We start from the raw sequence: 12175 nt of genomic DNA, 5'->3' as shown, positions 1-12175 counted from the left end.
GATACTTAGTTCTAAACTGCAACCATGCGAATCCCAGCACTTATCCTATCCCACCTTGATTACACCATCACTCTCCTTGCTGATCTCCCTGACGCCTGCTGCCTGCATCATTTTCCTACAGAAACACTAAGGACATGTCTCCCCACTACTCGACAACCGCCAGCGGTTGCCCATCCACCTCTGCATCAAAGAGAAACTCCTTACCGTTGGCTTTAAAGCACACAATCCTGTTGCCCTTCGCTATCTTACCTTGCAGTTTTCCTTCTACAACCCAGCCTACATACTTCAGTCCTCTAATGTCAACCTACTCACGGTGTCTTGATCTCGTCTATCTTGTTGTCGACCTGTTGCCCACAGGCTGCCTCTGTCCTGGAACGCCCTCCTTCACATTCAACAGACATTCAGTCTCCCCACATTCAAATCCTTATTAAAAGCTCATTTCCTCTTCTCCTGCTCCCTTCTGTGCCATCCTTCCACTTGGATTTGCACCCTTTATTCAGCCTTCCCACAGCCCCACAGCAGTTTATGTACCTATCCATAATTTATTTATTTATATTAATGTCTGTCTCCCTCTCTGACAACTCACTGTGGGAAGAGAACGTGTTCTATCGTACTCTCCTGAATGCTCAGTACTGTGCTCTACCCACAATAAGCGCTCAGTAAATAAGATTGATTAACTGATTGATTTATACATTACTTTGAGAAGTTGGCATAAAGTTGTCATGGCTCAAGCTACTAAAGACTAAATGCAGCTGAGAGTTTCTGACTGCTAGCTCTAATTCCATTCAGCTGGAATTCCAAACCAAAGAATTGGTGATGCAAGATTAATGTTAGCCTAGGGGCTTGAAGGAGTTGACTTTGGCAGAGAAGGTGGTGTTGAAAGGCGTGAATTTTTGCATCAGAATTTGAACTCTTAAGGAAATTTCAACCTTCCATTCCTGCTAAGGGAACAAGGCTAAGTTGGCGTCTCTTGGGATTTTCCTTTAGGCCTTAGGTGACTGTTAATTTGCCACAGGGAGAATGTTCTGATGTTGGAATGACCAAGAGAAGCCACTGGCTTGTCCCTGTGGTCCCTGATACTAAGTGTCGACACCCACTGACCCCAATAATTAATGAAGTCCTACCTATCCTGAGAGAGAGCATGTGGATTCTTTGTAAACAATTTATGTTTTGGCCTGTCTTTTCCATTAGAATGCAAGCCTTCTGAGGGTAGAGACCATGTATCTTGTTTCTGGTGTGCTTTCCCAAGTGCTTAGTCCGATGCTGTGCGTCCTCTAAGCGCTCAGTAACTCCCACTGACTGAACGGTCGATGTCGATTCGATGAGAAATTCCATAAGCTGGAATTGTTCAGACAGGTTTTCTTATTTTCATTTAAAATTATTGTAGCATCAGTTCTGCTGTTCTTATAGCAAACACCTGTGTCCTCCAGAGAAGGTCTGCCATGAGAAAACTATCATGAGAGAATAAAAACTCACCAAAATGAGCATGCCATTTCCTACTGTGGACAGCCTTTATCTGAAGCATCTTGTCAGTTTTCAGATGTTTTCCTCTTCCCATCTATCCACGCTGAGAGAGGAAAATGGTATGAGTGGCTGGATCCAGACAAAGGACCTGAAATGGAGACCAGGGTAAGTGATTTAAGCATCTGCACGGTCTTGGGTAAAAGAGGCGTGGGGGCTGTTAGCCATCTGTGAAGGGGGGCTGCTATTTACAAGGAATTCGGTTTCCAGCAATTCATACATCAAATTTATGGTGGCAGCTGACCCACATTTGCCGTGTTTAATATCACACATTTTTGTTTGAAATGGCTATTTTGCAGCTGTGCGAAGCCACTAACGGAAGAGAAATGCGTGGGCTTCAGGCAAGCCAGGTGTAGATCATGTTCACATCCTCACAGATGTTCAGGCCTAAAGTCAAGTCCGGCATCACAAGGCAGTCCCAAATCCCTGGGCAGTAATCCAGCCAACAGGCCGTTGCCTGGATCACCCTTCTAAACCAATCATCTCGGCAGCTTGGCGAGCCCTCAACTCCTGCGCTGGTTTGGGGGCTTAGGGTTGCCTCAAAATAAAATCACACCTTCCTTGAGAGTGGCATTTCATACCCATTAGCCTCTGAAGAGATCCAGCTGAGCAGACTGTGAGACAGACCCTCTGGAAACCGGCCCCGGTCTCTTCCTTCCATTCTTTCATCTTTTCCCATCGTGTCTTCTCTCTGCCTATTCCCACAGTGCTGCACCCGAAGGATGCCGAGTTGGATAAAAGTCCTAGGCGGGCTGTCAGCCGTCCAGTTTCCATTCGCAGCTCTGTTACTGACTCCTTGTGGGCCTTGCTTTTCTGAGTAGGCTCTGGGTCTGAAACTTCCACCTTGTAACTTGGCAACCGGTCCGGTCATTTCTCTGGGCGATCCAGCCCAGGGATTCTAAAAAGATGAGCAACACTCCCTGAGCCAAGTTTTGAGCCTTTCAGAGAAATGGGAAACCAAATAAAACATGGTCAGTTCTTTTCAAGAGTTCATCATCCCTCTCAGTCCAGTTTCGGATCTACCTCATCCCTAGCGGTTATTTGCCTTTTTCATCCAGATATTCCCTCAGTCTCCCAGACCAATATGGCTTCTGCTGTCATGTTACTTGCCTTTCCCATGGCTGCTTTCAGGACAGATTGTAAGATTTAGTGTAAACAGCAGTCCCTAGCACTTATGTACATAATCATCTATGCACATTACTCACTGAATTCATAGTCACTCGTTCATTCGTCTTTCCCGACTCTTGATATTCCTTGTTGGCCTTCCCCGTGCCCCCACTGATTGTAAATAATTTATGTCTAATGCATTTTTCCCATTAGAATATAAGCGCCTTGAGGCCAGGGAACTATGTCTTCCATTTCTACTCCGTACCGTGTTCTGAACTCCTTCCTGATCTCCCAACCTCCTGTCTCTCCCCACTTCAGTCTATACTTCACTCTGCGGCCTGGATTATCTTTCTACAGAAACGTTCTGGGCATGTCACCGCCCTCTTCAAAAATCTCCAGTGGACAGCCTTTCAACCTCTGTATCAAGCAAAAACTCCTCACTATTGGCTTCAAAACTCTCCATCACCTTGCCCCCTCCTACCTCACCTCCCTTATCTCCTTCTGCATCCCAGCCCCACACTCCGCTCCTCTGGCGCTAAACTTCTCACTGTGCCTCGTTCTCGCCTGTCCCACCGTCGATCCCTGGCCCAAGTCCTACCTCTGGCCTGGAATGCCCTCCCTCCTCACATCCGCCAAACTAGCAAACTTCCCCCCTTCAAAGCCCTAGTGAAAGCTCACCTCCTCCAGGAGGCCTTCCCAGACTGAGTTCCCCTTTTCCTCTGGACTGTAATCTAAGAAATTGCTTATACGTCTAAGAGAAAATGTACCCTGTGATACAGAATTTCAAACCATCAATCATGGCTTTTTATTGAGCACTTCCTATGTGCGGTCCCTCTCAGGGTCACACCTGGAGAGTTTCCAGTACTTGATCAGTCTCAACCACTGAGGGAGAGTCAAACGGAGGCATACCCATTCCATTCCTAGCTCGGCCTGTGGCTAGCGAGTGGAAGGCCATCCGCTACAAGTCAAAACTCCCCTGGGCTGGGCAGCAGTGACATGGGAAAGGTCGAGGGTGGAGACTCAAGTTTACTGTGCGGAAGGAGGCGATGGTAAACTGCTTCTGTATTTTTACCAAGAAAAGTCTATGGATCCACTACCAGAATGATTGCAGATGGAGGTGGGCATTCTGGGAGAGATGTGTCCATAGTGTCACTATGGGTCGGACACTACTCGACAGCATAAGACAACAATCTGCGAAGTGCTTACTAAGTGCCAAGCACTGTGCTAAGTCCTGGGGTAGATACAAGACCATAAAATCAGACTTCCCAAGGAAAAAGTTATTGATGACCTTGGAAAGAGCAGTTTTAGTGGAGTGGAGGGGTCAGAAGATGGATTGTTGAGGGTCAAGGAGTGGAGTTAGAGGAGAGGAAAGGGAGGAAGCAGGTCAGGAATTGCAGGAGGGGCAACGGAGTGAGGGATGGATGGAGCCATAGGATCAAGCGAGCATTATCCACTTTCATGGTTTTGGCTTCCTCTTCTATGCAGATGTCTCCCAATTCTTCCTTTCCAGCTGTGACTTCTCATCAAACTTACAACCCTGTATTTCCTCTTGTCTCCAGGACATCTCCACTTGGATGTCCCGCTGGCACTTCAAATCCAACATGCCTCAAACTGAACTTCCCATCTTCTCCCAAATCCTCTCCTCCTCCCAAATTTCCTTTCTCTGTCAATAGCACCGCTAATCCTCGAGGCCTCACTGTCTTTCAGCTCTCACATTTAATCTACCGCGAAATCCTGCCAGTTCTTCCTAAACAACATTTTTTTGATCCACCCCTTCCTCACCATCCAAACTTCTACCTCCCTGGTCCAAGCCCTTGTCAAATCATGATTAGGCTAATATGTCAACCTCCTCACTGGAGCGCAGTCTCCGGCCTCTCCCCATTCCAGTCTGTACTATTCAATTCTGATGGGATTATCTCCTTGAAGTGTAACACAGCACACATTATTCCACTCAAAAACCACCACTGGCTTGTCTTCAGAGCTCTCCGACAAGGCTCCCCGTAGTATACATTGCCTGCCTTTACCTGCTACATCCAGGCCTGTTCAGTTTTCGTTCCTCCCAAGTCAACCTTCCAACTACACTTTGCTCTTGCCTTTCACCCCGATCCTTCCCTCATGCTATTTCCTCAGCCTCTAATGCCTCCTGTCCCAATTCTGTTGACCTCTGCCCTCCCCATCATCAAGCCATTTTAAAATCCCACCTCCTCCAGTAAGCATTCCCGGAATAATTGACAGCACCCTAGTGGCATCAACGCAAAGGCCACCTGGCCTAGAGGAATGAACATGGGATTTGGAGTTGAGACCTGGGTTCTGATCCTGTCTCTAACAATAATAATAATAATGATGGTATTTGTTATGTGCTTACTATGTGCCAAGCACTGTACTAAGCACTGGAGTGGACACAAGCAAATAGAGCTGGACTCATTCCTTGTCCCATATGGGGCTCAAAATCTCAATGCCCATTTTACAGATGACAAGTGGTGGAGGTAGGATTAGAACCCATGACCTTCCGACTCTCAGCACCGTGCTCTGTTCAATACAATATGCTCCTTCTCCCAACTCTTTGCCTGCTGTGTGACCTTGAACAAGTCACTTCACTTCTCTGTGCCTAGGTTTCCTCATATGTTAATTGGGGATTAAATACTTTTCTTCCTTCTCCCTTAGGCTGTTAGCTCCATGTGAGACAGAGTGCTTGGCTCTTAGTAAGTGATTAAAAAATACCACAATTATTATTATTATGCTTCCTTCCCTAAGCACATGTGTACGTTTGTTCATTTTATTGGGATTTTCATGCGTATAATCAGTTACTTTTGTTGTAACATTATCTGGTTGTAGTTTAACCACTTCCCATTATATCTGCCTATGCTCATCCTTAGTAAATATTTTTTGCCCACCATCCCTTTAGATTGTGATCCCTTTCCCTCTGTTTTACTCTCCTAAGCTCCTAGGACAGTTCTGAGCTTTTCACTTAGTAGGTTTTAAATAAATACCATTGATTGAATGGCTCGGCTATATTTCCCTAAGGTATGAGAAGTAGCATGGCTCAGTGGAAAGAGCACGGGCTGGGGAGTCGGAGGTCATGGGTTCAAATCCTGGCTCTGCCGCTTGTCAGCTGTGTGACTTTGGGCAAGTCACTTCCCTTCTCTGTGCCTCAGTTACCTCATCTGTAAAAGGGGTATTAAGACTGTGAGCCCCATGTGGGACAACCTGATCATCTTGTATCCTCTCCAGTGCTTAGAACAGTGCTTTGCACATAGTAAGCGCTTAACAAATGCCATCATCATTATTATTATAAGCAATAGGCAGCTGTCATCTGAGACTTGTAAATTTCTAATTGCTTTCTGACTGGGACAGCTCGTAGTCTTGAAAAGACCACTTCCCATCTAAACCGGGAGGAATGGGAAAGAAGATCTGGGACACAAATGCTCCTAGATTTCACTCCTAAGGAAGATGAAGAGTTTTTTCTTCAGCCCAGGAATGGCTTCAGAAGTATCTCCCAACACCGGAAGAGCCTCATGATTCTCCAGATCACCGGCTCTGGTGCTTTCTTGGTTTGTACTCATACGTATCAAAATCAGAGCTCAAATAAACAGATTATCCATTGATCAGTTGCTACTAGAAAATGCATCTACTTCCACTCCGACATCTAAGTTCCAAGTACAGCAAGCTCAAATATCACCTTCAAAACTGTATGTCGATTTTAATGGCAACAGTGGAGGCACTGATGATTCTGCCTCTCTGCCTGCTGTCTGGCCTTTATGCTTCTGTTTTGGGCAGGAGAAGAGAGACCTGTACCTCCCCCCCCCCAAAAATAAGTCAGTTCCCCTGGGCATCCATTCATAGGTTCAACCAAACAAGACAAGATCCCCGGAAATGGAAACGGACAGGTACCATTGTCTAATTCCCACCTTTCATTCATTAATTCAATGATTCATTCATTCATTCAATCATTCAATCGTATTGATTGACGATGTGAGTGGGGAATGTATCTGTTTATTGTTGTATTGTATTCTCCCAAGTGCTTAGTACAGTGCTGTGCAAACAGTAAGCGCTCAATAAATATGATTGAATAAATGACAGAATTAATAATTGTGGTATTTGTTAAGCACTTACTATGTGCCAAGCACTGTTCTAAGCATTGGGGGAGATACAGGGTAATCAGGTTGTCCCACGTGAGGCTCACAGTCTTCATCCCCATTTTACAGATGAGGTAACTGAGGCACAGAGAAGTTAAGTGGCTCGCCCAAGGTCACCCAGCAGACAAGTGGCAGAGCCGGGATTAGAACCCACGGCCTCTGACTCCCCAGCCCGTGCTCTTTCCACTGAACCACGCTGCTTCCCGAATTGAGAGCTTACTGTGTGCAGAGCACCGTACCAAGTGCTTGGAAGACTCCAACAATAAAGAGACACATTCCTTGCCCACAACGAGTTTACAGTTTAGAGGGAGAGACGGACATTAATAGAAATGAATAAATTACAGATATGTACCTAAATGCCGTGGGTCTCGGAGGGAGGAGGAATGCAGGGAGCAAGTCAGGGTGAAACAGAAGGGGGTGGGGGAAGAGGAAAGGAGGGATTAGTCAGGGAAGGCCTCTTGGAAACGATGTGCCTGTCAATAAGGCTTTGAAGTGGGGGAGAGTAATTGTCTCCTAGTTATCTTCGTTGATTCCCTACTGCAATCCAGACTACACACTTTGCTCCTCTCGTACCAACCTCCTTCTTGTTGCTCTTATCTTTAACTCCTTGCTCACATCCTACCTCCTGCCTCCACCGCCCCCTCCTTTCATATCCAACAGACCAACACTTTCCCCAACTTCAAAGCTCCACAAAAATTACATCTCGTCTAGGAAGCTTTCCCTGACTATTCTTGTAATCTCCAGCCTCATTTTCCCTCCCTATTATGTCACTTTGAATCCTTATCCTCAAATCACCTAGGTATGCTCTCACCATCCCCACCCACAAAGCCCTTACGTCCATATCCTTAATGTCTGCCTACAGTACACACAATAAGCACTCAGTAAATATGACTGATGGATTGATTGAAAAGCACTTGACACGAGAAACAGGCTAGGGTTCTGACAATTGCTCAGCAAATTTTGTTGCTCTCATTTTACCAAGATTCTTATGTTTCTCCAAATAAATATGACTGAGGCTGAGTTGATGGTATCCTAAGTGATCCTTTCCCCAAACTGCCAGAGTAAATGGGAATTAAGACAGTGAGCCCCATTTGGGACACGGACGGTGCCCAACCTGATTATTTTGTACCTACCCCAGCGCTTAGAACAGTATCTGGAACACAGTGAGCACTTAACAATACCATTTAAAAAAAAAAGGATCTGTGTTATGGGTCCAGTCCTGTTCAACCTCGTCTAACCAGGCCTAAGAGAGGTTGCAACAGGGAATCTGGAAGCAGGGGTCCAGATACGTTTCTGAGTATCTGGGAAAGTCTTCTGTGTAGGAATATAGCATGATGCAGTGGATAGAGCATGGGCCTGGGAGTCAGGTCACGGGTTCTAATCCTGGCTCTGTCACTCATCTGCTGTGTGACCTTGGGCAAATGATATGCTTCCCACCCAATTTGCTTGTATCCACCCCGGCGCTTAGTACAGTGCCTGGCATATAGTAAACATTTAACAGATGCCATTTTTGTTATTATCATCATTATTACATAAGCCTCAACAAAATTATTTAAAGTAGTTATCCAGGGACTGCAGAACGATAACAACTGTGCTTGAGGCACACACGCACGCACACACACACAAACACACACACTTGGGCATGCCCGAGAACATCGTGAATTGCTTCACAGATTCAGCCCAGTAACTTAGAAATGGCAATGAGCCTGGTGAAAACCAGAGATAAAGCAATCCTCACCAAAAAGCAATTCCACTGGACATGTGAGCAGAATGGAAGGCAGCTGGGTTCCCAAATGGCTGCTGCAGGCAGACTGAAAGGAAACAGATGCAAGTCAGAAGGGGAGACTGAATGACTCAGAGACTTAGAAAAGCACAATGTCAAACATCCTAGGCTAACAGTGATCTTTTGGGTGAATGCTGCAGGAGATAGACTTGCCTTGTGGACAGCAATCAGGAAAAGATGTTGTCTTCCAGAGAAATGGCTTGGCAGAGATCAGATCACCGAGACTCAGTGAGGAAAACTGATCCAGGCCCGGCTTGGCACAGATTCAGTGGTGAAGCAAGAAACGGTCTTCACGTCAACACACAATAAGGAATGGGCGTGCCTTAGTGGAAAGAGCATGGGCCTGAAAGTCAGAGGACGTGAGTTCTAATCCAGGCTCCACCTCACGTCTGCTGTGTGACCTTGGGCAAATCATTGTGTTTCTCTGTGCCTCAGTTCCCTCATCTGTAAAACGGGCTCACTAAGTCCGTGAGCCCCATGTGGGACAGGGAACTGTGTCCGACCTGATTACCTTACAGGATAAATCATCAACAGTGTATAAATAAGTATCAAAGAAAATGAAAGTACACGTATGTACGTGAGTGCTGAGGCTAGAGATAAACTTCATAAATGCTAAGAATGGGTGCTGTGTTGATGGGATGAGTGTATCATCATTAATCTGATAAAGACTTTTTGGCGATGGTGGGCTTCTATATAGGGGGTTTTGAAGATGAGGAAGCTGTGGTCCGGTGGATTTGAGAAGGCGGGAACAGTGAGAGAGAGAGAGAGAGAGAGGAGTGGGAGAGAGGAAAGTGATATGCACATAGAAGGAAAGCTTGAGAGGAACAAAGAATGGAAGCTGGGAAAGAGGTGGGATGACAGGTGACATGTAAGACGCAGGAAACTGGTGGAGAGTCTTAAAGGGCAATGGTCAGAATTATCTGTGCTGTGATGGGATCGTTGTAGAGACTATGGAAGTGTTTGGGAGATGGAGAGATGTGGCTGAGAGATGTTTCAAGATGATGATCTAAGTGGCGGAGGGGAAAGACTGGAGGCAGGAGGCCAATACAGTAGTCTAAATGTAATGTGGCAAGAGCTTGGACCACAGACGGGGATGCTGGGCAGAGAAGAGGAAGGGGAGTTCTCGGGCTACCTGGGCTGGGTTCTATCCTTTCCCTTCATCCTGAAATAGGACCTGGCTGGGGTTGCAGTGCCATGGGTTCGAATCCCGGCTCTGCCACTTGTCAGCTGTGTGACTGTGGGCAAGTCACTTAACTTCTCTGTGCCTTAGTTCCCTCATCTGTAAAATGGGGATTAAGACTGTGAGCCTCCCGTGGGACAATCTGTTTACCCTGTATCTACCCCAGAGCTTAGAACAATACCCAGTAAGCACTTAACAAATACCAACATTATTATTATTATGTGCAAGCAGGGATTGAAAAGCTGGGGCAGTGACCGCTGCCCTTTTTCTTTTCTTTTTTTGAGATTTTGTCAGTAGCTGGGAAAGGAGAGTACCAAAGGTAAAGTAGATGGAGAGACCTCAGGGGCATTTGGAGGAGGCAGAGGGACACTGACCACCTGGGATCAGGTGTCCATGCTATCAGAAACCTATGAAACCCAAGCAAAGAACTGGCTCCATTGACCAGCAGAATTTGGAGTGAAAAGAACCTCCTCTCCATCTGAACTCCCTGCAAATGTAATGCCCAAATTAAGCTACAGCTTCATCGTGAACAATTTGTCAGTGAGCAAACAAGGAAATATGCTGGCTACTTTTTATGCTGCTTAACAGAGTCTTTAAATGAAATGATCTCAATGAGCTTGCCTAGCGCCTCTCAGTAGAGGCAGTTTGTTCAGAAGGAAGACTCTCTGACAGACAACGAATGGTCAAGAACGGAGAAACCTCTGTTGATAAGCACGTGAATTGGGTTAGCGTAGCTGCTATCTAGAATTATGAGGCCTGGCAGTTCTGGACTTATTTGAGTCTTTGCATGCAAGGTCTGATACACAGTTAAGTGTTCTTTTAGCCTCCGATAATCCTAAAATAGCAATGAAAAGATATATTTCAAAATTAATAACATGTTCTCATCTAAATAGAATGGAGACAAGATACAACGGCGCGAGGTCTAACAGATCACAGAAAAGAGAAGATTGGAGGATAATTGTGTAACTTCTCAATAATGAAGACAGATTAGAAACCTTGGGCAAGTCATTTAACTTTTCTGGGCCTCAATTCCCTCAGTTGTAAAATGGCGACTAAATAATCTATTCTCCCACCTACTTAGACGGTGAGTCTTAATTGGGACAGGAATTCTTTCTGACCTGATTAACTTCTATCTACCCCGGGGCTTAGCAAAGTGCTTGCTAATACTAAGCATTTAAGAAATGCTGCTATTATTATACATTTCTTCATGGCAGAAGAAATCTGTGTGTTTCTTCTTTACAGAAAATACCTCAGAGCCCACAGGACAATGGTCTGCATACAGAGAGTACTCGAAAAATATTTTCAGATGGATGAATGAATTTGATCAATGAACCAATTCAGAATATAGCCAGTTCTATGTGTAGTTTGCACGGGCTTGGGAGTCAGAGGTCACGGGTTAGAATCCCAGCTCTGCCACTTATCTGCTGTGTGACAGTGGGCAAGTCACTTCACTTCCCTCTGCCTCAGTTACCTCATCTGTAAAATGGGGATGAAGACTGTGAGCCTCACGTGGGACAACCTGATTACCTTGTATCTACCCCAGCGCTTAGAACAGTGCTCTGCATATAGTAAGTGCTTAACAAATACCAACATTATTATTATTATTATTATAGGGTTTCTGCTTAGCCATCTTCCCCAAAGAGAAATGCTAAATCTGTCAAATAGGGACTAAGACTGTGAGCCCAGTGTGGGACAGGGGCTGTGTCCAACCTGATTAGCTTGCAACTAACCCAGCACTTAGAACAGTGCTTGACACATAGTAAGTATTTAACAAATATCTTTATTAGTAGTAGAATTAGTTCTTCTGGATATCTACCAGGACTGTCAAATCCTTTATGTGAACAGTACTCCTGGGAGCTCACCCGGAGAAGCAGCGTGGCTCAGTGGAAAGAGCACAGGCTTTGGAGTCAGAGGTCATGGGTTCGAATCCCGGCTCGGCCACTTGTCAGCTGTGTGACTGTGGACAAGTCACTTCACTTCTCTGTGCCTCAGTTACCTCATCTGTAAAATGGGGATTGAGACTGTGAGCCCCACGTGGGACAACTTGATTCCCCTGTGTCTACCCCAGCACTTAGAACAGTGCTCTGCACACAGTAAGCACTTAACAAATACCAACATTAATTAATCTTATTTATTGAGGACTTATTGGAAACAGTATACTATGCAAAGTGCTTGGGAGAGTACAGTGTAAGAGAGTTGGTAGATATATTCCCTGCCCACAATGGATAAATCTAACACAACATCACGATTGTCACTGGACGCCAGGAACGTCTTTGCGTCATATCTCCAGAAAAATCTTGAGTAGGCCAATACTTGTCGTAGAGAAGCAGCATGGCGTAGTGGATAGGGCATGGGCCTGGGACTCAGAAGGTCATGGATTCTAATCCTGGCTCTGCTTGCTGTTCAGTCACTCATTCAATAGTATTTATAGAGCGCTTACCATGTGCA

The 12175-nt window shown here is 45.6% G+C and overlaps 1 long non-coding RNA gene across 1 annotated transcript in view; it reads right to left on the bottom strand.

Moving 5' to 3' along the window:
* The window catches only part of LOC114806045, a 28543-nt gene extending 19963 nt beyond the window's left edge, over nucleotides 1–8580 (bottom strand). The window contains exons 1-2 of the long non-coding RNA XR_003754163.1: nucleotides 8503–8580; nucleotides 1477–1612 (exon numbers count right to left, since the gene is read on the bottom strand). This is a non-coding gene — a long non-coding RNA (uncharacterized LOC114806045). The remainder of the gene's footprint in view (nucleotides 1–1476; nucleotides 1613–8502) is intronic.
* Between the last annotated feature and the right edge of the window lie 3595 nt (nucleotides 8581–12175).

This window comes from Ornithorhynchus anatinus, chromosome 21 (assembly GCF_004115215.2).
Source record: "Ornithorhynchus anatinus isolate Pmale09 chromosome 21, mOrnAna1.pri.v4, whole genome shotgun sequence".
In the NCBI taxonomy this organism is placed as follows: Eukaryota; Metazoa; Chordata; class Mammalia; order Monotremata; family Ornithorhynchidae; genus Ornithorhynchus; species Ornithorhynchus anatinus.
This window is presented reverse-complemented; position numbering and strand designations above follow the sequence as displayed.